The sequence below is a fragment of the Fukomys damarensis genome, unplaced genomic scaffold, assembly GCF_012274545.1.
Source record: "Fukomys damarensis isolate Sample0158 unplaced genomic scaffold, DMR_v1.0_HiC HiC_scaffold_27, whole genome shotgun sequence".
Lineage (NCBI taxonomy): Eukaryota > Metazoa > Chordata > Mammalia > Rodentia > Bathyergidae > Fukomys > Fukomys damarensis.
The window spans coordinates 7520115-7544643 of record NW_022900939.1 but is presented as its reverse complement, the minus strand read 5'-3'; the positions used below and the strand labels follow the sequence as shown (position 1 = coordinate 7544643).

The window sequence follows — 24529 nt, the reverse complement described above, 5'->3', positions numbered from 1 at the left end:
CTCCCCTTCCCCCTCCTCCTCCTCCTCCTCCGTCCTGGGACCTGGTGCTCAGAGGAGGCTACTGCGCTGGGGCAGGAGGCAGAGCCCAGGGTCTCTCGAACGTGGACAGGAAGTCTTCGCCTCCCTCCTGGCTTCTCCCAGGGACACTGCCATGGATCAGACAGCAGCAGGCAGGGGAATAAGCCGTCAGACAGCCAGACAGCCGGGCATCGATCGGGGACAGCCAGACAGACGGACAGACAGACAGACAGACTAATCTGAGAGTCGCTCCTCGCTCACAGTCTGATGCAGAGCCCCCTGCCGGACTCCCAAGGTCTCCTTCCCGGAGGGCCCGGCCCAGCAGGCCCAGTCTGGCAAGGTGCCCGGCCCCATCATGTCGCCGACTTGACAACTTCCCGCTGTGCCTCCTCCTCCTCCCTCTCCCTCCCAAGGTGGAGCTCCAGGCGCTGCCAAAGCATTACTAAGAGCAGCGGTGACGTCACCTCTGATTCCCCCCCAGGCGCTTACCCTTCACCCTTGGCTGCCCCTGAGAAGATGACATACCTGGGGGAGGGGCATCCACCCCTGCCTCGCACACGTGGGCTCCCTGCCTCCTGGTCCAGCTTCTGCCACCCAGCTGGAGCCATCCTGGGGAGCGAGGTGGCAACCCGGGTGTGGGAGCGTGTGGGAGTGGCCCGTGCCTGGGCCCAGCACCTTCCCGGCTCGTAGCAGGATCTGCTTTCCAGGATGGCCAGGGTCAGGACTGCAGGTCCCTGCAGGCAAGGGCTCTCCTCTTTTCCTCTCAAGGGACTGGTACCTCCCAACAAATCCCAGGATGGAGTTGGTATTCAGGAACAACCCTGAAACACAATCAGGGTTCCCATCCTCAGGCACCTGGGCCCGGAGCCCCGGAATTCGGAGTGCAGCAGGCTCGCTGGCCCGGTGTATGGTTTACAGCTGTATGTCCCTGGGAGCCTCAGGCACTCATGGTGGGGCTTCTGGAGGTGACTGGATTATGGGGCAGTACGGCTGTATGCTGCTGGGGGTAGGGGCTGATCCACGAGGGGGGCACCTGGGGGTGTGGCCTGGCTCCTCCTTGATCTCTCTACCTCCTGGATACCAGGCCATGCACAGCTCTCCTCTGCCAGGGCCCTCTGCCCCACCGCCCTGCCGCCCTGCCGGGGAGCCGGCCGCCTGTGGACTAACATCTCCAAACCTTTCCTCCTTTCAGTTGTGAGCATCAGGCAGTGTGTCCCAGCAACGAGGAAAGTGACTAAGACCCCTGGCCTTTGTCCTTCCAGCAAGGGGACCGGAAGAGGAGAATGGCCGTGAGGTCCCTCTGCCCACGCTCCCTGTTGGAAGATCCATGATCTTTCAGGCTCCCCTTGCAGGTGGCATTTGTTGGATGCCTCTCACGTGAGCCTCCGGAACACCAGCCCTCAAAGGATTTCATGACAGACAGGGTGACCCACGCCATCAGTGCCAAAGGTAAACAACAGCGAGGATTATATGCCGGCCCAAGCAGAGGGTCTTTTGGAGATGTCTTTGTGAAGCTGGGGACTCACAGGACTCTACCCTTACTGTAAGGGCCCAAGATAAATAACTCCACTGCACAGGCTCAGGTCCCAAGCACGGCATCACTGGGGGACAGAGGAGTCGACAGTGAGCACCTGTAAGCAGACACCAGCCCCCAAGTGGGTCTGCACCTTGTCTGTTCTTCCTGTAGGGTCTGCATCCTCCGGGCGGAGGTTTCAGCTTAACATGGTACGAAGCTGGAGGTGTTCGAATGTGGTTCGCAGAATCAGATATCAACTCCCACCAGACAAAAATAATTTTAAAGACACTCACAGAGAATGCTCCAAGAAATACAAGATCCCAGTTTTTAAAAAATAATTAGAAAGTACACAAAGAGATCCTATGAGTAAGAGTCAGCAGAAACAACAGACACCAGAATCAGACCCGGCGGGACATGTGACACTGGAACAGATGCACCGTACAGGACACTTGAAGAAGAAACCAGAGATGCTAGAAACTGTGAGCAAGTTGTGAGAGCCTGCACAGCTTTGGAAGCTGATCACATAAAATTTCTAGAAATGGAGCTGCCTGCCTGCCTGCCTGCCTGCGATCACCAGCGGCGTGCGCGCGAGCTCCCGGACTGCGCGGGAGCCCCCGGCCTGCGCGACAACAGAACAGGAAGGCCCCAAAGACCCCAGAGGGGTTTTTTTTTCAGCTGCCTGCCTGCCTGCCTGCGATCACCGGCGGCATGCGCGCGAGCTCCCGGCCTACGCGACAACAGACCCAGGAAGGAAGGTAGCCGCGCGGGCGCCCTTGAAACACCCACACGACTCCCCCCCCGGTTCTCAAAACTCCTGATCGGGCCAGTCCTTAGACCAACTCTGCAGAGGCATAGGTTCCCATGAAGGGTAGTTTTCTGAGCTCCGAACTTTGAACATCTTTAAAGAAAGGGCAGGGGAAACCTGTAATAGAACGGAGTGGAGTTCAACCCTGAGGGTAAGGAAACTAAAGTTAGGCCTTGTAGATTGTGTTCAGTCTCAGTCGTGAGGAACAGCCATTGGCTAGCTAAGACCAGGGGATTGGGTTCCGCATATGACTGTGCATGTGGTATAATATGAGATCAGAGATAGCCTGAAAGAGGACCTTCAAATTCTTTTTCTTTCCCTCTCTCTTTTCTCTTTTTTCCTCTTTCCACCCTAAAATTTCTTTCTTTTTTCTGTCCTCTCTCTCCAACTCAGTCTCTTGCTCCACCATAGTGTCCCTCATCTCCCTTTTTATTCCAGTTCCTGAATAACTCAGACTTCTTTTATTATTTTTTGTTTTTAGGAGGGGTTTCTCTTTATGTTCTTTTCTCCAGTCATTTTACCTCACTCATGGCTCTGTACCTTCAAGGGAAGGCAAGCGCCTGTTACTGTTAAGGGGATATATTCCTGTCCTTATTCCTGCACTCTCTCTATCCCCCCTGAACTTAATAGCTTTGTAAAGATAGTAAGGTAATTCTACAACCTCTGGATTCACTTCAAACCTGCTCTAATTCTTTCACTTATCTAATCCTCTTGTTCTAAGTCGAACCCCCCATCCTAAATGGTAAAGATGCCATATTGAAAAGAATATTCACTGCAAACATACTATGAGCTGCTTCTTGAAATTAATCTAATTCACATGAGTTAAAGGTGATACATTAATGACTACCATAAGTGGTCAGTTGGCAAGCTGTGCCTGATCCTATTGGGCTGCTGAATGTATCAATTGGGACAAAGAGTGGTGATTGATTTAAAGAGTTGTTTTCTCTGATATTATGAAAACGAGAATGTCTATGAGTCATTAGAAACTCAAAAGCTAAAACGCAACTATATTAGGAAGATTTAAGTAATACCCAGAAATTAAAGAAGGACAACCCAACAATAAAAATAAAAATGAGAAAACACTTAAGCAAGACACAAAAACAAATATCCAGTTCACCAATAGCAAATAGTAGGACAAATGAGGATGAAAAGTCTGATAGTGAACCAACAGGACTCCCTGGACCCATAGCACAGGAGGTAACAAAATTGATCAATCAGGCTCTAGAAAAATTCAAATCAGAAATAATTTCCCAGCTAGCCAGAGAGATGATGAGCAAAATAGAAGTCATGATTCGAGACTCTAGAGCAGAAACTGAGAAAAAAATAGATGAGCTCAAGACTGTGATAGAAGCCATGAAGACTCAGCATAAGAAAGACATGGAAACAATGAATGCCCAACAGAGGAAAGAAATGGAATCCATAAAACAGATTCAAACAGATATCCAGGAGATTAAAAACTCTATTGAAAGTGTACGAAACAGAATAAAAGATTGCGAAGATAGAATTTCAGATATAGAAGATAGGATAGCAGTCAGTGACCGTGAAAAAAGAGGTCTATTAAAAACAGTAAGGGATCATGAGAAATCAATCCAACAACTCCTAGACGATACAAAGAAAAATAACATAAGACTGATAGGAATTCATGAAAAAACAGGAGAAAACACAAATGATATAAAAAAGCTCTTCACAGAATTAATGACAGAAAACTTCCCAAACAGAAGGGAAGAATTAGACATACAGATAAGTGAGGCATATAGAACCCCAACTAGCCACGATCAAAAAAAATCTACACCTAGACATATAATAATCAAGATTCCAGAAATCCAACAGAAAAACAAAATACTACAAGCAGTAAGAGAAAAGAAACAAATCACATGCAAAGGGAAGCCCATTAGAATCACAGCAGACTTTTCAACACAAACCCTTAGGTCAAGGAGAGCCTGGAGTGAGGTATTCCAAGTCCTAAAAGAAAAGAATCTCCAACCTAGACTTTTGTATCCTGCAAAACTCTCTTTCAAAATAGATGGGGAAATAAAATACTTCCACGACAAAGAGCACCTGAGAAATTTCATGAACACCAAACCAGCACTGCAAGGAATTCTAAACAATATCCTAGAAAAGGACAACGAAATTCACAATAACATGAGGCCCAACAGACCAAATCAAATAGGCAAGGCAAGAAACTAAAAGGAGATGGGAGAAAAAGTAAAAAGAGTCAACAAATGGACAAAAACATGACAAGAATAAGTCAAAATATATCAGTTGTAACCATCAATGTTAATGGCCTCAATTCACCAATCAAGAGAAACAGATTGGCAGAATGGATTAAGAAGCAAAATCCAACAATATGTTGTATACAAGAAACACACCTAGTGCAAAAGGAAGTCCATAGACTGAAAGTGAAAGGATGGAAAACAATTCTCCATGCGTCAGGAGTCCAGAAAAAAGCAGGGGTAGCAATCTTATTCTCAGATAAAGTAAATTTCAAACCAAAACTCATTAAGAGAGACAAAGAAGGACACTACATCCTTGTAAAGGGAACAATTCAAGAGGAAGAGCTGACAATCATAAACATATATGCACCAAATATAAATGCCCCCAACTATATAAAACAAATATTAAGTAACATGAAAAACCAAATAAGCACTAATACAATTGTAGTGGGGGATTTAAATACCCCACTATCACAAATTGACAGATCTACTAGGCAGAAAATCAACAATGAAATAATAGAACTGAACCAAGCTTTGGAACACATGGACTTAATAGATGTTTATAGAGTATTCCACCCCCAAAAACCAGAATATACATTCTTTTCGGCTGCACATGGATCATTCTCCAAAATAGACCACATACTGGCTCACAAAACAGGTCTAAATAAATGCAAAAAAATTGAAGTCATCCCCTGTTTATTATCAGATCATAGTGCAATCAAACTAGACATCAATAGCACAAGAAACTATAGAAACTTCACAAGCACATGGAAACTGAACAACACTCTCCTAAACAATCAATGGATTACAGAGGAAATTAAAGAAGAAATTAGACAGTTTTTACAAATAAATGAGAATGCCAATACAACATACAGGAATCTTTGGGACACAATGAAAGCAGTTCTACGTGGAAAATTCATAACATTGAATGCCCACACTAGGAAAACAGAGCGGGCTCAAATAAACAACTTAACGATGAAACTTAGACTCCTAGAAAAACAAGAGCAAGAAAAACCCAAAGCTCGAACAAGAGAGGAAATTATAAAGATCCGAGCAGAAATCAATGCAATTGAAATTAAGAAAACGATACAAAAAATAAATGAAACAAAGAGCTGGTTTTTTGAAAGAATAAATAAAATTGACAAACCCTTAGCTAATCTTATCAAAAAAAGGAAAGAAAAGGCTCAGATCCATGCAATTAGGAATGAAAAAGGCGAAGTCACAACAGATCCGAAAGAAATCCAGAGGATCATGAACACCTACTTTGAGAACCTGTACTCTAATAAAATGGAAAACACAGAAGAAATGGACAGATTTCTAGATACTTATGAATTACCAAAGTTGAACGAAGAAGATAAAAACATTTTAAACACCCCAATCACAATCAGTGAAATTGAAAATGTAATTAAAAACTTACCAACAAAGAAAAGCCCAGGCCCTGATGGATTCACTGCTGAATTTTACAAGACATTTAGAGAAGAACTACTACCATTACTCTTCAAACTTTTCAATGAAATTGAAAGAGAAGCTATACTTCCAAATTCATTCCTGGAAGCAAGTATCACTCTGATTCCCAAACCAGAGAAAGATACAACCAAAAAGGAGAACTACAGACCAATCTCCTTAATGAATATAGATGCAAAAATCCTTAATAAGATACTAGCAAACAGAATACAGAGGATTATTAAGAAGATCATCCATCATGACCAAGTCGGATTTATTCCAGAGATGCAAGGGTGGTTCAACATACGAAAGTCAGTGAATGTAATACATTATATTAACAAAGTCAAGGACAAAAACCATATGATCCTCTCAATAGATGCAGAAAAAGCATTTGATAAAATTCAACACCCATTCATGATAAAAACCCTGCAAAAAATTGGAATAGATGGTCTATACCTCAATTTAATAAAGGCTATTTATGAAAAACCATCAGCCAACATCATATTGAATGGCCAAAAACTGAAAACCTTCATGTTAAAATCAGGAACAAGACAAGGATGCCCACTATCGCCACTTCTCTTCAATATAGTTCTGGAAACATTAGCCACAGCAATTAGACAAGAGAAAGAAATTAAAGCAATAAAGATAGGAAAGGAAGAAGTTAAACTATCATTATTTGCTGATGATATGATACTCTACATTGAAGATCCAAAAAACTCCACCAAAAAACTTCTAGACTTAATTGACAGATTCAGTAAAGTATCTGGATACAAGGTGAATACCCAAAAATCAATAGCCTTTCTATACACAAATAACAGACAGACAGAAAGAGAAATAAGGGAAAAAATTCCTTTTACAATAGCATCCAAAAAAATGAAGTATCTAGGAATCAATCTAACAAAAGAAACAAAAGATCTCTACACTGAAAACTACAGCACTCTGAAAAAAGAAATCGAAGAGGATATAAAAAAATGGAAAGATATCCCCTGCTCCTGGGTAGGAAGAATCAACATAGTGAAAATGGCCATACTACCGAAACTGCTATATACATTCAATGCAATGCCAATTGAAATTCCAACACTATATTTCACAGAACTAGAAAAAAGAATCCAAAAATTCATTTGGAACCACAAGAGACCTAGAATAGCAAAAGCCATTATAGGCAACAGTCACATGGCACCAGGTGTAACAATTCCCAATTTGAAACTATACTACAAAGCCACTGTGATAAAATCAGCATGGTACTGGCAAAGAAATAGGCCTGAGGATCAATGGAACAGACTGGAAGACACAAAAACAAATGCAGATGTACTCAGCTACCTCATCTTCGACAAAGGAGCTCACCATCCTCAGTGGAGGAAAGATAGCCTCTTTAATAAATGGTGTTGGAAAAACTGGATATCAACCTGTCACAGATTAAAATTAGACCCTTATCTTTCGCCATGCACTAAATTAAAATCCAAATGGATTAAAGATCTAAATATTAAAACAGAAACATTAAACTTGCTGGAAAGTAAGTTAGGCAGAACTCTGGAAGACATTGGTATAGGAAAAGACTTTATGAACAAATCCTCAGTAGCACGGGAACTAGCAGAAAGAATCAACAACTGGGATCTCATCTTACTAAAAAGCTTCTGTACTTCAAAAGAAACCATTAGCAGAACTAAGAGACAATCTACAATGTGGGAAAAAATTTTTACCAGCTGTACCTCAGACAAAGGACTATTATCAAGGATATATAAAGAACTCAAAACAATCAGTCCCCCCAAATATAAAGACCCGATCCAAAAATGGGCATCCGAAATGAACAGACATTTCTCATACAAAGAAGTGAAAGCAGCAAGAAAATATATGAAAAAATGTTCCACATCACTGGTCATTCGAGAGATGCAGATGAAAACAACACTGAGATTCCACCTCACCCCACAAAGAATGGCTGCTATCAAGAAATCACACAATAACAAATGTTGGCGGGGTTGTGGGGAGAAAGGAACCCTCCTCCATTGTTGGTGGGAGTGCAGACTAGTGCAACCACTATGGAAATCAATATGGAGATACCTCAAAGAGCTTGGACTGGAGGTTCCATTTGACCCAGCCATCCCTCTGTTGGGTATCTTTCCAAGAGAACTAAAAGAATCATATCACAGAGAAGTATGTGCACCCATGTTTATAGCGGCACAGTTTGTAATAGCTAAATCTTGGAAACAACCTATTTGCCCATCCGTTGGAAACTGGATAAAGAAGATGTGGTTTTTCTATAAAATGGAATATTACTCAGCCATAAAGAGCGAGAGAATAGATTCATTCATAGGAAAATGGATACATATTGAAGATATACTCCTAAGTGAAATAAATAAGTCCCACATGTGTAAATACCAAATAGTTTCCCTGGTGTGAATATTCTGCAACAATGCATAAGATTCTAATAAGATTACTGACATTTAGAAATGGGAGGAAAGGAGCTAAAGGTGTAGGGAAGGTGTGATACGTAGGGGAAGAACAAAAAGGGAAAAGAAAAAAATGTGAGAGAATGAAAAGATGAAAATAAAGTGTTTGTAGATGGGGAGGGGAGGAGGGGGTGAAGGGAGGGCAGAGGTAAGGGGAAAAAATGAGAATCAAGACTTGCCATGTAAAGGTACATGATCCCAACAATGAATGTAACTGTACTGTATCCCTAAATGTACCAATAAACTCAATAATTAAAAAAAAATTTCTAGAAATGAAAAATATAATCTTTGAAGTTACAGAATGTGTAAAAAAAAAGGTGATGGAAAGCTGAAGACAGGTTAGTAAGACATAAGGTAAAAATTATTCTGGAAACAGTTCAGAGAAAGAGCTGGAATCTATAAAGACAAGTAAAAGGTGTGGAAGGGCTGTCACAAACAATCGGAATTCTAGAGAAAGAGGAGGAGACACAGGTGGGAAAAGGGATATTTGAAAAATGGGTTAAATAAGTGGTGAATAAAATCAAAACCTTCAACTCAGAAAACCCAATATTGTTTCAGCACCAAAAGGAAAACTGTGCCTATAAACACACTGAAATTAAACAGCAGAATCTTAAGTGACATTATGAAAGGAGCAAAGGAGGCCCAAAACAAAACAAAACGAAACAAACAAACAAAAAAACCCACAAAAAATAGCCTTTAGGCAGGTGGCAGACTTTGCAACAGCAGCAGTTCAAACCAGAAGACAACGAAGGGTATTTTAGTATATCTGAAATGTATATGGTATATATGGTAAAATAAAAATACACTGGGAATGGTGGAACACACCTATTAGCCCAGCATGAGGGAGGCCGAAACAGGAGGATTGCTGTGAGTTCACTGCACAGTGAATTCAAGGCCAGCCTGGGTTACATAGTGAGTTCAAAGTCAGGCTAAACTACAGAGAGAGAACCTGCTTCAAAAAAAAAAAAAAAATTCAAACATAATTGTTTATCTAGGGAATCTGCATTTCAGAACAAAGCTACAATAAAACTGAGAAGGTTTATCCCAAAAGACCTCACTAAAGGACATACTAAGAATAACTTTATTCTCCCTGAAGTCAAGAGCAAAGTCAGGCCACCTGCTATGACCAAGGCTGGTTAATATTGTACTGGAGGTTCAAACTCAAGCAAATAGGCAAGAAAAATAAATTAAAAGGCACCCAAATTGGAAAGGAGGGAGTAACACTATCTTTATTTTTAGATGGCTTGTTCTTGTGAATAGAAAATCCTAAGGAATCAACAAAAGACTATTAAAACCAATAAATAGGTTCAGCAAGAATGTAGGATTCATGTACAAAAATAACTGTATTTCTGTAAGCTGGCACTGAATAACCCAAACATGGATTTTTTTTCCTGAGAAAAATGAAAACAAGACAACCTATAGGAACAAGCAGTTGTATGGCCCTTCCAGAGATCCAAGTGTCCACTTCCCTAAATGAGTTGGACCTTATTCTTGACATCAAGCAACATCAAAGACCCAAAAGACATTTACAATATCATCACAAAGAATAAACTACTTAGGAGCGCATTTAACAAAAGACGGGCAAAACCTGCAAGCTAAAAGCCATAAAATATGTTGAAATAACTGAGGAAGGCCCAACTAAACGGAAAAAAAATTCTGTTCATGGAGCGGAAGATTAATGTTGTAAAGATGACAATACGCTCCAAGTTGATTTACACATTCAGTGCCGCTCCTATCCAATCCCCAGCCGGCTGTTTTACAGAAACTTACAAGCTAATCCTAAAATGCATATGGAGATGTAAGGAACCAAGAATAGCTAAAACAAACTTGAAAAAAAGGACAAAGTTGGAGGCCTCACATTTCCTGATTTTAAGCCTACTACAAAGCTGAAGTAATTAAGACAATGTGATTCTGGCAAAAAGATAGACATACAGATCAATAGAACAGCATCGAGGATCCAGAAATAAACCCGTACGGCTATGGGAAAAGCAGCCAAGACAATTCAATGGGACAAAGAATCTGCTTTTCAACAAATGGTGCTAGAGCGATGAACAGGCAGAAGAAGGAAGTTGGATCCTTTTCCTGTACCCTGCACTAAAATTATCTTACAGTGGATCACAAACTTACATGAAAGAGGCAAAAATCACAAAACTCTTATAAGGGAACTCAGGAGGACAAGCGTGACTCTCGGCAACCTCGGGTGAGGCAAAACATTCCTTATTTGTTACAACAGCAAAAGCACAGGCAACAAACAAAAAATCAGCTTAAAATGTCTGTGCTCCCAACAGTGCCACTGAGACAGCGAAAGCCAGGTGTGGTGGTGCTCACCTGTCATCCCAGGTCCTCGGGAGGCCCAGGCAGGAGCACCGTGGGTTCTAGGCCAACCGGGACAGCGTAGCAAGTCCCTTCTCAAAAGGCCCCAAACAGAGAACAGTTTCCTAAAAATCAAAAATACTAAGAGAAAAAAGAAAAAAAGCAAACAAAAGCCTTACCTCCAAATAGGGTTACACAAGGGTAGGGCTTGAATTTTGGAGGAAAGAGGGTGAGGAGAGAAAAGATAACCCTAGAACGGAAGAATATATTTGCAAATCGTGTGTCTAATAAAACACTACTCTCCAGACTATATAGAATTGTTACAAAGCGCTCTCTCTCTCTCTCTCTCTCTGTCTCTCTCTCTCTGTGTCTCTCTCTCTCTCTCTCTCTCTCTCTCTCTCTCTCTCTATATATATATATATATATGACAACCCACTTCAAAGCAGGCGAAGGATTAGATTAGATTTTTTTCAAGAAAGGTACACAAATGGCTAGTAAACACAGGAAAATATGCTCACATCATTAGGCACTGGGGACATGCACATCAAAGGGACTACAAGTGCTACTTCATGCCTACCAGGAGGGCCAGAGGGGAGGGGAGCAGGGCTGGAGGGGGAGACCTAGTAGGAGCAAGGATGTGGCGAAGCCGGAACCCTCACTCACTGTTTGTCGGTGGGAATTTATGTACGAAGACCCAGTCACTCTGAAAAACACTCTGGCACTTTCTCCAAACATTAAACACAGAGTAACCATATGACTCAGAAATCCCACTTCTAGATACACATTCAGCAAAGGAAAACAGGCATCCACATGAAATTTATACATGAAGCTGGGCGTGACCATGCATGTCTATAATCCCAGCATGCTTGGGAGGCTGAGGCAGGAGGTTGCCAGTTTGAGTCCAGGCTGGACTCAATATTTATTTATGTATTAAAAATAAAAGTTAAATATTAATAAATAAATATTAATTAATATTAATTAAATGTTAATATATATTATACAATATATAATATATAATTAATATATCACATATGTGACACATAATATATTAATATTAATCAAACATAAATATTGATTAAATATTAATAAATAAATAATATTATTTATTTATTAAAAATAAAAAAGGGCTGGGGATGTAGCTCAGTGAGAAGGTCCTGGGTTCAATCCCCCATACTATAAAAGAACAAAAATATATACATATGATTGTTTGTATCAATATTACTCATAATAGCTCAAAAGAAGAGATAACCATAGTGTCCCTTGGCTGAAAAATGCATTAATAAGATATATTATATTTCTAGTATAGAATATTATTTAGCAATAAAAAGGAATGAGATACTGATACAGATAGGACGTGATAGGATTAATCTTGAAATTGTAGTACTAGGCAGAGGAACCCAGTCACAACGGACCACGCGTTACATGATTCTATTTACGCGACTGTTTCACAACAGAGAAACATGCAGACACAGAAGGTACCCCAGTGGTTCCCGGGGGCTGGGGGATTTGGGAAGCAGTGCAGAGTGACGTCACGGGTGCATGATTTCCTGTTGGGTGATGAAAACGTGAGGTTCGTTACAGTGATAATTGCACAGCACTGTGCATATACCAAAGCCAATGAACCGTACAGTTCAAATAGATGAATTGTAGGGCATACGAATTATGTCAATAAAACTCCTTTTTTGTTTTTAACGTACTCTAGGCAGAAAGTAAAACATCTCAGTTGGCCTAGCTGAAAAATACTCAGCCTTGAAAACGAGAGGTCAAGAAATGCCAGTCTCAATCAGCCCATCCTTGCCTTGCCGTGTGTAAGGACCTGTGTTCGATTCCCTGCAGTACAGGGAGAGAGCAGGGAGAAGGAGAGAGGGAGAGAGCGGACAAACCACATAGATGTGGAAATTTGAAAACCACGTCTAAGCAGCTCATACAAAAAATAGAAATCATAAGAGAAATTAGAGAATCCTCAGAATTAAAACTATTTTAAAAGGTACATATTAAAATTTGTGGACCATAGCTAAAGTTAAGCTTAGACAGAAATGTGTAGCCTTAACTATTATATTTGAAAAAGAAAATAACCCTGAATATCAATGAACTAAATAACCAGCCCAAGAACTTAGAAAAATACATGCAGAATAAACCCAAATTAAGTTGAGCTGAAATGAATAAAAAAGAAAACAAGCATAGTGTCAAAGAATCATAAAACCGAGATGTAGCAAGTACTTCTAGAAGACACCTACACAGTTTTCTCTGTATTTGTGACTACATTTGCAGCTTCTTAGTTGAAGAATGGATTTCCCAGGCCAGGTGTGGTAGTGATCCCAGCAGTCTGAGAGGCCGAGGCAGGGGGATCTCAAGTTCAAACCAAGCCTGGGTAAATTAGCAACTTAGGGTGACCTTGTCTTTAAATAAAAAATTTAAAAGGGCTGGGGATATAGCACCATGTGAAGGCCCTGGGTTCAATCCCTAGTACTGGGGTGTGGGGAATGTGTTTCCTACCTGCCCCTGTGAGTTAGGTGTGGCCGTGTGAACATGTGACTAACTTTAGCCCATAGGGTATGAGTGTGCACGTGTGCATCTTCCTGGTCCCACCTTTAAAAGGAAGGACTTGTTTCTCCTTGCCCCGGCCCCTTTCTTGCTGCTGGAATTTACAGGTGGGGTATCAATGACAGCAGGTCAGTAAAAGAGCAGGAGCAGGACCTCCTGGTGAAACGTGAAGTGTCCATCTCAGTCCTGGAAATCACGCATGGCATAGAAACGAATTCCTATCTTGCTTCAGCTACCATTGTTTTAGATCTCTTGTGATAGCATCCCAACTGATAATTTAAACAATGCAAATGGATCTTTGAAAAGACCAATAACAAATTTCTGTAAGGATAATCAAGGAAAGAAAATAGATAAGGAATAAGAAAACAGTAGAAAAATCACTATGAGGAATAGACAAGAAAACATAACCACAGATACAGAGAAGATTTAAAAAGTCAATCAGAGATGTCCATTCCAGGTCATGATAGAGTTAAAGGAGCTGGACTGACTTTTTCACTCAAAATAAGTAAAAAAATGTATAAGACAGTGGAATCAGGCACCAGCGGGAAGCAAATGCATCAGCCCGGCAAGTAGCTTCCAGGCCATGGCATGGAGGAGGTCCCTGGGGGAGCCCAAGAGCTTCTCAAAGTCAGGCGATGGAACTAGGAGATGGAGAGGCCAAAAAGTCCTAGGCAAGCGGCTTTCCTTCACCAAGCCCTCCTGCCATGATGTTTCTGTGCTGCAGCCTGCTGACCATGGCTGGACCCTCTGAAACCGTGAGCCAGAAGGAACCCTCCCCCTTTGAGTTGGGTCTGTCAGGTACTCTGGAGCAACAAAAACCCACTAATACAACAGGAAAGAATCCTGGACCCAAATTTTTCCAACTTTGATGAAAACTATAAGTATGCACAGGAATGTATTCACATACTTTCATGTGAGGAAGATGACGTGAAGCCACAATAATCAAATTGTTAAAAATCAAAGGTAAAACAAAATCATTTCAAAAAAGATCCAGCAAAAAGACATATTAAGTGCTGGGGATTTAACTCAGTGGTGCCTGCCTCTCAAGCACAAGGTCCCAGTTCGATCCCTGGTACAAAAAAAAAAAGACACATTATGAAGAGCAGAACATAGATACGACAGCCAACTTTGCATTGGAAATATTACAAACCAGAAGGTAGAGGAACAATATCTTTAAAGTCTGTCAACCCAGAAATATGTATACAGAAAAAATGTCTTCAAAATCAAAAATGAAACAAAGCCCATATATTACATGACAAGTAAGCTTGCATTACAAGAAATGTTAAATGATGTCCTTCTAAAGAAGAAAAATGACACCAGATGAAAATCTGGGTTTACACAAAGCAATAAGAAGCATAAAATATTATCTATAGGGATATATAAAATTCAATTATTCTTCAAATGTCTTTAAAAGATAATCAAATATTTAAAGCCAAATATAATGGCAACATGTCATTGTATCCATAATGCGTGGAGAAGTAAGATGAATGGCCACAGAGCACACAGAATGACCAAATAGCACACACCATATAATCACATAACACAGGAAGAAGCATTATAAGGCTTGCAGGCAGATCAGTAAGAATAACACAGCAGAGGATTGTCGCTAATGAGATAAATGAACTAAAAATATTCCATGCAACAAAGGCATGAAAAAGGAGAAAGTGGCAATGAAGACTACATGAGACACACAGAAAAAAAGTAGCAAGATGCTAAATTGAAACTCAGTCTTATCATGATGGTTATAGCTGTCAACTCAGCTGGACCGACAGACGCCTAGAGAATTGGTCACACATCTCTCTGGGTGTCGGTGAAGGTACGTGTGAGAAGGCTGGCGGGGGGTCCGTGAGATGAATGAGGAGATCAGCCCTGAATGTTGGGAATGCCATCCAATGGTTGAGGGCCTGGATGTAAGGGAACGGCAGGAAAGAGGGAAGCTTGCTCTCTAGTGTACTCAGACCCTTTTCGAGCAAATGTGCTTTTCTGCTACTATCACCCATGATGACATCAGACTCCGGGTTCTTCTGCTCTGAGCACAGACTTGCCCCAGGGTTTTACAGAGGATGTCTAGGCCTTCAGCTCAAATTAAGCCCACATTGTCAGTTTCTTTCTCAGTCTGAGGTTTCCCGCTTCACGGAGGGAGAAGCTACTGCTTTCCCTGGCCATCCAACCTGCAGACAGCTTTTGCGGGATTACTCAGCACCTGATCATGGGAGCCAATCTAATAAATTCCTTTTATATGTATCTTCTGTGGGTTCCCTTTCTCTAGAGAATCTGAACTCATCCACACATCAGCAGTCACATTAAATGTAAATGGCCTAAATATCCTGATTAAAAGGAAATGTGGAGCCAGGTGTAGTGGTGCATGCCTATGATCCCAGCACTTAGGAGGCTGAGGCAGAAAGATTGGCATGAGTTCGAAGTCAACCTGGACTACATGGTGAGTTCAAGACCATCCTGAACTACATAGTGAGACTGTCTCAAAAATCCATAAACAAATAAACAAATAGAAATGTGATTGTCAGACTGGATGGACAAGCGAGACTCAATTATATGCTGCCTGTAAATATAAAGAAACAAATAGATTAAAAGTATGGAAAAAGATATATCATCTAACTAATCAGAGTTAGTACATTAATATTAGAGTAAGTTTCAGAGAAAAGACTGCACAAGTAAAATGAGTACTATTTTGTGATGATAAAAAAGTAGACTCAAAAAAAAACTCATAAGTGTAAATGTTTATGCACAAAATAAGTTTCAAAATGCATAAAGCCAAAACTGACAGAAACACAAGTAGAAATAGACAAATCCATAGTTATAATTGGAGATTTCAACAGCCCTCTCCCCAAGAACTGATAAAACAAGTAGACAGAAAGTTAGGAAGAGTCTAGATGACTAGGAAAGGCTGACTCGCTTCACCTAACTGATATTTGTGAAACACTCCACTAGACAATACCAGAAAACACACTTTCAACCACCCATAGAACACTTACTTTAGATAGACCTTACTCCAGGCCATAAGCAAGTCTTAATGCACTTTGAAACATTTAAGTCATACAAAATATATTTGCTGACTGTAGTGAAATTAAATTATTAATCATTAACAGAAAACCATCTGGAAAGTCTTTAAGCATCTGGAAACAAATATGTTAAAAGTTTTAGCCAATCCATGGGTTAAAACAAAAAATCAAAAGGGAAATTCGAAATTATTTTGAAATGAAGGCAAATGGAAATCAGGTATTAAATACTGGAGGATGTAGGTTGTTACGGTTTAGAGGTTTAGATGTCAGATGTCTCCCAGAAGGCTCAGGTATTCAGAGGCGGGCCCTTTGGAAGGTGACCCAATCATGGAGCACTGTAGCTGACGTAGTTAGGAGGCAGGGCCTGGTTGGAGGCGGGTCTCTGGGGGTGTGGCCTGGAAGGGTGTGGTCTTCCCACAGCTCCTCCCTTCTCCTTGGCTGCCTTGGGGTGAACACCTGTTTTTTCCATCTTCCTCTTCCATCTCAGTTCTGCCTCAAAGTCAGCTGCCCATGAACTGAAATCCAGAACCAAAGTAAACCTCCTCCCTTGAGTTGCAGGTGTTGGGTATTTTGTCCCAGGAAAGTGACTAAGACACAATTTCTCTACTAAACCAGCATTTAGAAGGATGTTTCCATCATTAAGTGCATATATAAGCTAAGGGTCTGAAATAAATAACCTCAGTTTTCACTCTAAGAAAGCAGAAATAAAAAAGAAGAGTAAATCCAAAGTAAGCAGAAGAAAGGAAATAATAAAGATTAGAGTGAATTGCCCGCTGTGGTGGTGTAATCCCAGCATTCAGGAGGCTGAGGCAGGAGGATCGCTGTGAGTTGGAGATCAGCCTGGGCTACAGAGATTCTGTCTCCAAAATAATAATAATAAAATTAATTAATGAAAAAAATAGGGAAAAAATAATGAAGCCAAAAGATGATTGAGAAGATTAACAAAATTAATGAACCTGTCACTAGAGTGGTCAGGATAAGGAGATAAGATACAAATTGCCTAGAAAAGGAATAAGACATGCTCCATCAGTACAGTTTCAACAGCTACTAAAGGGAAAATATTGGGAAACTTACAAACGTCATGCCAATAAGTTTGACAGCTTTTTTTGGGGGCGGTATCGAAATCGGTACTTTGTGCTTGAGAAGCAGGTGGTAGAACCACCAAACTATATCCCCATCCCTGACAGCTTTAATTAAATGAAAAAGTTCTTCATAAGACAGTAGCTATCAAAACTCGCGCAAGCAGAGGAACAGCTTGACTAGCTCTGTTTCTAGCAAAGAAATTGCAGTTTAAAATGCTAAAGGAAGATGCCGTAAGGAAAATGCTAGCCTGGATAATTCACTGAGGAATTCTACCAACATTAAGGAAAAAAATAAAACCAAATCTACAGAAACACTTCGAAAACAACTGAAAAGTGCATGTTTTCCTACTCATTCTATAAAGTTGGCACCACCCCGATACCACAGCCCGATAAAAATATTTTTTGAAAGATTATAGGCCAGGTGCAGTGGAGGGAGGCTGAGGCAGGAGGATTGCTGCTAGTTTGAGGTCAGTCTGGGCTACATAGCGTGAGTTCAAATTCAGCCTGATAAACGTCACGAGACCCTATCTTTAAAAGAATTATAGTTTTGATATCAACAAATATCCCTTAGGAGCATGGAAACCAAATGTATAGGGTCGTAAAGATGGGTAGTGACCAGTGGAGGAGAAGAGGACAGGAAGGAAATACCAGGGGCCCTGGGGAAGCTTTGGGAGATGACAGACACATTGCCGACCTCACAGGCACTGATGGTTTGTCAAGCTGCTGTTGGGAGAGAGCACTGCTCGCCTGCCGTCACAGGGTCCGTGGCCTGGGCAGATGTAACAAGAGGCAGACCAATCAGAGAAAAGCATGCAAATTTATTCGATACAAGGTTTGGGTGACACGGAAGCCTTCAGGGATGAAAATGCTCAGGAATGGAGGAAACTGTATTTTTATAGATAGTCGTGGAGAAGTACAACTGGACAGGAGGGAGTCCGATCTCAGGGTCATTAACTGGGGGAACTTCTTGGCCTGTCTTCCAGGAGAAAACCTTGTTTCTCTCCAGATGAAGTGCGGGCTTCTCTTCCTCCTCCACAGGGTGGTCAGGGAAACCCCTTCGGGCCTGCTTCAAGGAAGGAGGGCCCGGAGCACTTTTCTGCGCCTGCTGTTTCCTTCAGTGGCCGGGGGTCATATCTGGGGGCCATGTGTCCTGAACTCCATCACACATCCCTCAATCCTGACCTGGGGGTTAGCTCAGGAGTACAGGGCATGCATCAGGCCATGGGTTCGATCCTTACCACACCCTTACCAAAAAAACACCTCCTCTAACTATACACTTTGTATATGTAGCGTTAATTATGTCAACTACACCTCACTTAAGCCCTGGGGATGATCAGGATATCACAAACTTTATCCAAGTACATCTGTAAAAGTATGTGATACACATAAATTCTGAGAAACATAAAACTTAAATCAGCACCAAAAGAAATATAGAAGAGTGTTCTCTAAAGAGACACAGTTGGGAAGCTCTGGTCCGAACGGACCTAGAACTGAATCAGAGGGTGCAGGCCTTCCACAGTGAAGACAGTTTGGACAGCTTTCAGGGCACATTCTATTCAAGTTTCAGGTGGTCCCAGCCTCACCCCATCTTCCGCGGGGAAGCACACTGAGGAGGTGAGGATAACCTTGCCCGCCCACCGCAAGCCAGAAGCGGCACCAGAACAGGAAGCTGCCTCGCTCTTGAACCCAGACTCAAAGCTGCACCAAGTGCAAGGAGCCAGTGCTGCCATGAATGAAAGCCACAGCCCTCTCGGCCACCGTCCGCCGTTCACTCCAGGCACGGGAAGTTGGTTTGACTGAAATGTGGGGGCCGTTTATTAATCCTCACAGACGCAGGAAAAGACTCAACAGATCTCAGCCAAAACTACTGGAGAGTGAGGGAAGAAGTAGTTTCTCTCAACCTCATTAGTGACACGTACAGAAACCCCTCGAAAGCGTTGCCAACGGGGAGGAAGGATTGAAACCCGTCCCCTTAGGACCCATGCAGGCAGAGACCCTGGCGAGTGCAGTTTCCAGTGAGTGCTGTTCCAGTCCCACCAGCTCAGGAAGGCAGAAGAAGACAAAGTAACATTATCATTTTTTTAATCCTACTTGCAAATGATGCGATTGTTTACATAGACAACCCAAAAGAATTCAAAGATGTACGCTTAGGGTTAAGAAGAGAATTTATCAGGGTTGCTAGGCACAAGACCAACAGAGAAAAATCCGTATTTCTATGTCCCAGCACCAACAACAGGAAAATGCAAATAACCAAATGCTAAAAGGGCCAGCGCTCACACCGGGTGCCTCCTGTGCAGGTGTGAGCGGCAGCGCCTACCGTACCGTTCTTGTTTGAAGATTCAGTAGGACAAGGAAGCAACGGCTGGCAGGAGCACAGTTACCAGCAAAGGGGCAGAGGCAGGCGGCTCTGGCGCACAGCACAGGGCTCAGTCCTGGGATCCCACGCCCCTTCCTGTGCTCGCCCCCCAGCTCAGCAGAGGCCTCCATTCTGTGCCCCCAACACCACCGTGGCTCCCCCAGGGACGGGGCTCCCAGCCTGGACTGTTTGGGGAGAAGCCCCGTCAGCAGGAGGAAATCTCTGCAAGGTGTTTACTGCTGGGAGGCTGGGGAGCTGGGGTGGCCGCCAGCCAAGCCTGAGTGCTGACTGGCGACTCGGGAAGGAAGAAGGAAGGGGCTGGGTGTTTGAACAGCTGGGTCGGTCAAGGGTAACCACCCCCATCCCTGCTTCCCGGCTCTGGAGCCCCGTCCCACCTGGGTTCTGGCTGTGGGTCTGAAGACAGGGCTCTGGGGCTGGGGGGCATTTTCCACCCTGCAGATCGCGGGAAGTAAAGTGCTAAATTTTCTCCTGCGTGGGTCTGCAGGTCAGGGGCGCAGGAGCAGAGTTCCCAGAGACGACTGGAGACCTGGCCCGAAGCTAACATCCGGGGCATAAATCTATCAGAAGCCACAGTAACGCAGACCACAGGTGCCTTCAACAAGGGAGACAGGAGCTGTCAGCTGCAGGAAGTTTGAGTCTCAACCCCCCATCTGCCTGATGCCTCATGGAGACAGGAGTGGGGTGGGTCTGTGCTGTTCTGCTGAGACCGCTGTGCGTTCACACAGACCCACACCTGGGGGAGTCCCGAGGGGGCCAGTGTCCCTGTGGGTGAGGGGGGACATTCCGGGGAATCCCGTGTTGGTGCCAAGCCAGGCTCTCAGCACACCGGGTACAGGAGCTCTGCTGGCCCCTTCACCAAATGGCCCCCGCAGTGGTAATCAGGAGTGCCTAGCACACACCTGTCACCCGCCCACTCTTTCCCCTGTCCCCAGAGGTCCCCACGTATCACCTCTGTCCAGCTTCCCTGCCAGCAGTTCCACAGCCAGATGGGAGGTGTGTTCCCACCCTGGCCTGGCCCTTGGGAAACTGTCTCACCTTGCCAAACCTTACTTTTTCTAACTGACATGGGGGTAATAAGCCAGGCATGATGGTGCACACCTGTAATCCCAGTACTGAGGGAGGCTGAAGCAGGAGGATCACAAGCCTGAGCAACTCGGCCGCTTAGCAAGAACTTGTCTCAGAATAAAAAGGGCTGGGGACATAGCTCAGCGCAGCATTAGACTGCATGTGTGGCATGAGGGGACCAAGGTGACTCAGATAGCAGCCCCCACCTCGCTTAAGGAGCTCAGAGAGGGAGGACAGGTACAACCTCCTCTCTGGACACAGCCTCCGGCACAGCACAGAAGGAGATGTTATGCAAAGGGGCAAAGGGAAAACCTGTGAGGGCAAGAAGATGAGCTCTTGCCGAGCTGGCGGAGTGGGGCAAACTCAGGAGCAGGAGGCGTCTTGGAGATGCAGCTGGAAAGTGGCCTGCATCTCCTCTGGGGGAAGAAAGGCCGGGGTACTTCAGGGCCTCCACAGGGTGGCAGCAGAGAGGCCGGGCTCTGACGTGCAAGCTCTTGGGTGGCGCACAGGACCAGCTGGAGGAGAGGGGTCTGGTGAAGCCGGCAGGAGTCGCATCGTGGATCCCCAGAGCAGAGCCGACGCTGGAACTTCTTTCCCCTGCCAGGGCCTCCAGCCACTTCCTCAGGCCCAAAATGGACACAAGCGGCTCTCCCTCACTGGACGCCGGGGAGGGACACAGACCCGCAGAGCCGAGTCACCGCTAACCTGACTCTCACTGCCGTGCGAGCTTCTCGGGGCTGCGGGCCCAGTCCCCAAACACTCAGACATAAACAGTGCTCGGCCTGCTGGTTCCCCGGGAAGACACGGGCGTCTGCCTGGTTCGTGCAGAGCTCAGCGGATGGACAGAGCCGCTGCGAAGTGGGTGGGTTAGGGAAAGAGAAAGGGTAAGGAGGGGACAGAGAAATGAATGGATGAAGGATGGAAGGGTGGACACTGGGAGCAGCAATGGTGGGAGAGGCTCAGGGAGACATCATGAGGTGGTTGCAGGGAGAGGAGGGGCGGGTGGAGGCACTGAGGGGCACAGAGGGACCGAGGAATGACGAGGTGCTGTCTGGTCTGTTCTGTCCTGCTGCGGCGGATGCCAAGGACGAGATGACTTCTACCATCAGATTCCTTTGGTTCACGGTTCTGGAGGCTGGAGGTCCCAGATGAAGGAAGACTCAGCTCGAGGGAGGCCTCCTTGCCGCGTCCTACCATGGAGGAAGTCGTCACAAGGCAAACGAGAGCTGAACTCTGCTTCATAACAAGCCAAACATCTGTCCGTTCGTGGCAGAAGAGCCTTCATCACGACCTGCCCGGTCACCTCGTGAAGGGCCCGCTCTCAACACCGTGGCATTTTGCAGACTGAGTTTCTGACACATGAACTTTGGGACACACCTTCCAGCCACGGTAGATGGAGTCTGAGGGAGGACTGCAGGAGAAAAGGCGGCTGAGTGCGGAGAAGGGTGGAAGGGGTAATGAGGAGGGGCAGGTGGATGGATGGAGAGACGGAGGATCACCTATCTCCCTGTCCCTGCAGTTCCTGGCAGAGGTTGGGTGTCTGCGGATCTGCCTGATTTCAGGGTGTGCGTATGTGTCGGACTGAGAGCGGTGCATACAGAGCCCTGCAAACGCGACAACTTCCCATTCATCTCCCCCTTGCCTGGGAGGCCAAGGTCCCCGGAAAGACAAAGAGACACAGGCAAGGCAGGGAAGGCCCTGCCCAGGAACGGGGAGAGCCCAGCTGCTCGGCGTAAATGTCCCACCCGCCACATATGGGGAACATGTGGCCCCGCCCTGCTGGCGCCGGAGAGACGTCATGCCGGGGAGGCTGGCAGCCGAGGACACAGAGCGTTCCCGGGAGGAACTGGCAGGAGGGAAGGAGGCAGCGCTCGAAGCACCAGCCTGGAGCCTGGCTCATGGTGGGCTGGGGTGCGGGGGAAGTTGGGGAGAGGTGGGCTCTGGGTCCCCTGTCCCCAGGGCTCTCGGCAAAGGCAGAACACGGCAGGAAGCCTTCGGGCACAGCCACACTCCACACTGCTGCCTAGAAGCAGAGTCCTGGGGCCACCAGCAGGGACCAGGCCCCAGGTAGCCTTGGGGAAAGAGTTGGGGTCCACAGGGCCCACCTCCAACCCCACGCAGCCACCAACACCCCACTTCTTCCCGGGGCTCCCTCAGTTTCCTCACTGTCCCAAACACACGCTGCCCACTGGGGCTAACCGAAGATGTGGGTTTTATCACCAGGGAGGAAAATGAATGCGATGTATTTTAGGTTCTCCAAAAAACCAAGTGTTTCCGTGAGTCCCCATCACAGTGCCCGTCAGATGGAAACCGTGCCTGTCTTCCTCTCGCTGCTGTTGAAGGGAGCCAGGTCTGTGTGTGGCACCAGGGCCGCGGGTGGCTGCTTCTCAGACACCTCCTCCCCCTCCACCTGTTTCTGCATTTCTGGCGGGGAGGAATGGCTGCGGATGGAAGCCCGGGCCTTGTGCACGCTCGACAAGAGCTGAGCTGCACCCGCAGCCTCTATTTTTGTAATTTTTAACTGGTGGGCAAAACCCAAAGTTGTGCATCAGTAGACACAACTGTCCCTAAAGGACCTTTCAAAGCTAGCGGGACGGCTGTGTCCTAGAAGCACCCCGGGCTCGGTCCCTCCTCCACAGAGGATGGCAGGTGGGATGCCCACTGCTTCCTTTTTCGGCCCCACTGTGCCGGAAGACCGAGCCCCACCCACAAGAGTCACCGCAGGACCCAATGGGACAAATGTGGACTGATGGCGGCTCCTGGGAGCTGCTGCACGTGGGGACACACTCAGCTTAAGTTCAGCCCAACTGGGCCGGGTGGGTCAGGCAGCAGAACACAGAGCCAGAGGCCTGCGAGCCCTGCACATGGGCAGGCCGATTCCTGAAGGCCCTACAGACAGGGCCGTGAGGTCAGGGCCGGAGTCATTCCCAGACCAGCCCGAGCATCACGCCCCCTTTCACAGCCTCAGCAGCTTGCAAAGAAGTCCCGGCAGCCTGCGGAGGCGGGGCCGCCAGCTCAGCAGTTTCTCTTGCCCCACGCCCCGCTTGGTGCCGTGCTCCCCCGGGAGCCGCTGCAGGCAGCTGGGCGGCAGGGCCACTGCAGACAGGCGGCCCAGCCCGGCGCTCTGGTTTCCTGGATCCAAGAGTCCGCGCTCATTTATTATTTAGTAAATACGTCCCGATCTCTGGCTGAGGGCTGCAGAGTGCTCCAGAGGACCAGGGGGCGTGAGCATCTCTCGGTGTGTACCCATGTTTATGTGTGTCTGCACATGTGTGTGCCTCTGTGTGCACAGGCGTGCATACACGTGTGTGCACCTCAGTGTATGCATTCCGTGCATGTGTGTGCGGCTTCTGTGTATATGCGTGTGTCAATGTTTGTGTGTGTGCCTGCAGTGTGCATTCGTGCCCGTACATGCGCGTGTGATCAGACATGTGTGCACATGCATATCTCCGTGTGCAGGCGTGTGTTTGTGTTTCTGTGTGTCCCCTCTGCACACCTGCCTCTGTACCCAAGGCCCTGCCCCTCTGAGGAGCAGATGTGGAGGGGACCCTGAGTCACCATCAGACAGACAGACAGACAGACAGGCTCGAGGACCAAGCTGGGTGCCTCCACCTTCCTCAGCCAACTCAGGCAGTTCCAGGAGAGGGAATGTGGAAGGGCTTAAATTTAAAAAAAAAATTTTTTTT

At 45.3% G+C, this 24529-nt stretch overlaps 1 long non-coding RNA gene across 1 annotated transcript; it reads right to left on the bottom strand.

Moving 5' to 3' along the window:
• Positions 1 to 40: 40 nt before the first annotated feature.
• On the bottom strand, positions 41 to 19974 carry LOC104854140. Its single transcript, XR_777987.1, has 3 exons — positions 19724 to 19974; positions 544 to 839; positions 41 to 146 (listed from the first exon to the last, which is right to left on the bottom strand). It is a non-coding gene; the product is annotated as an uncharacterized LOC104854140 (long non-coding RNA).
• Positions 19975 to 24529: the final 4555 nt, after the last annotated feature.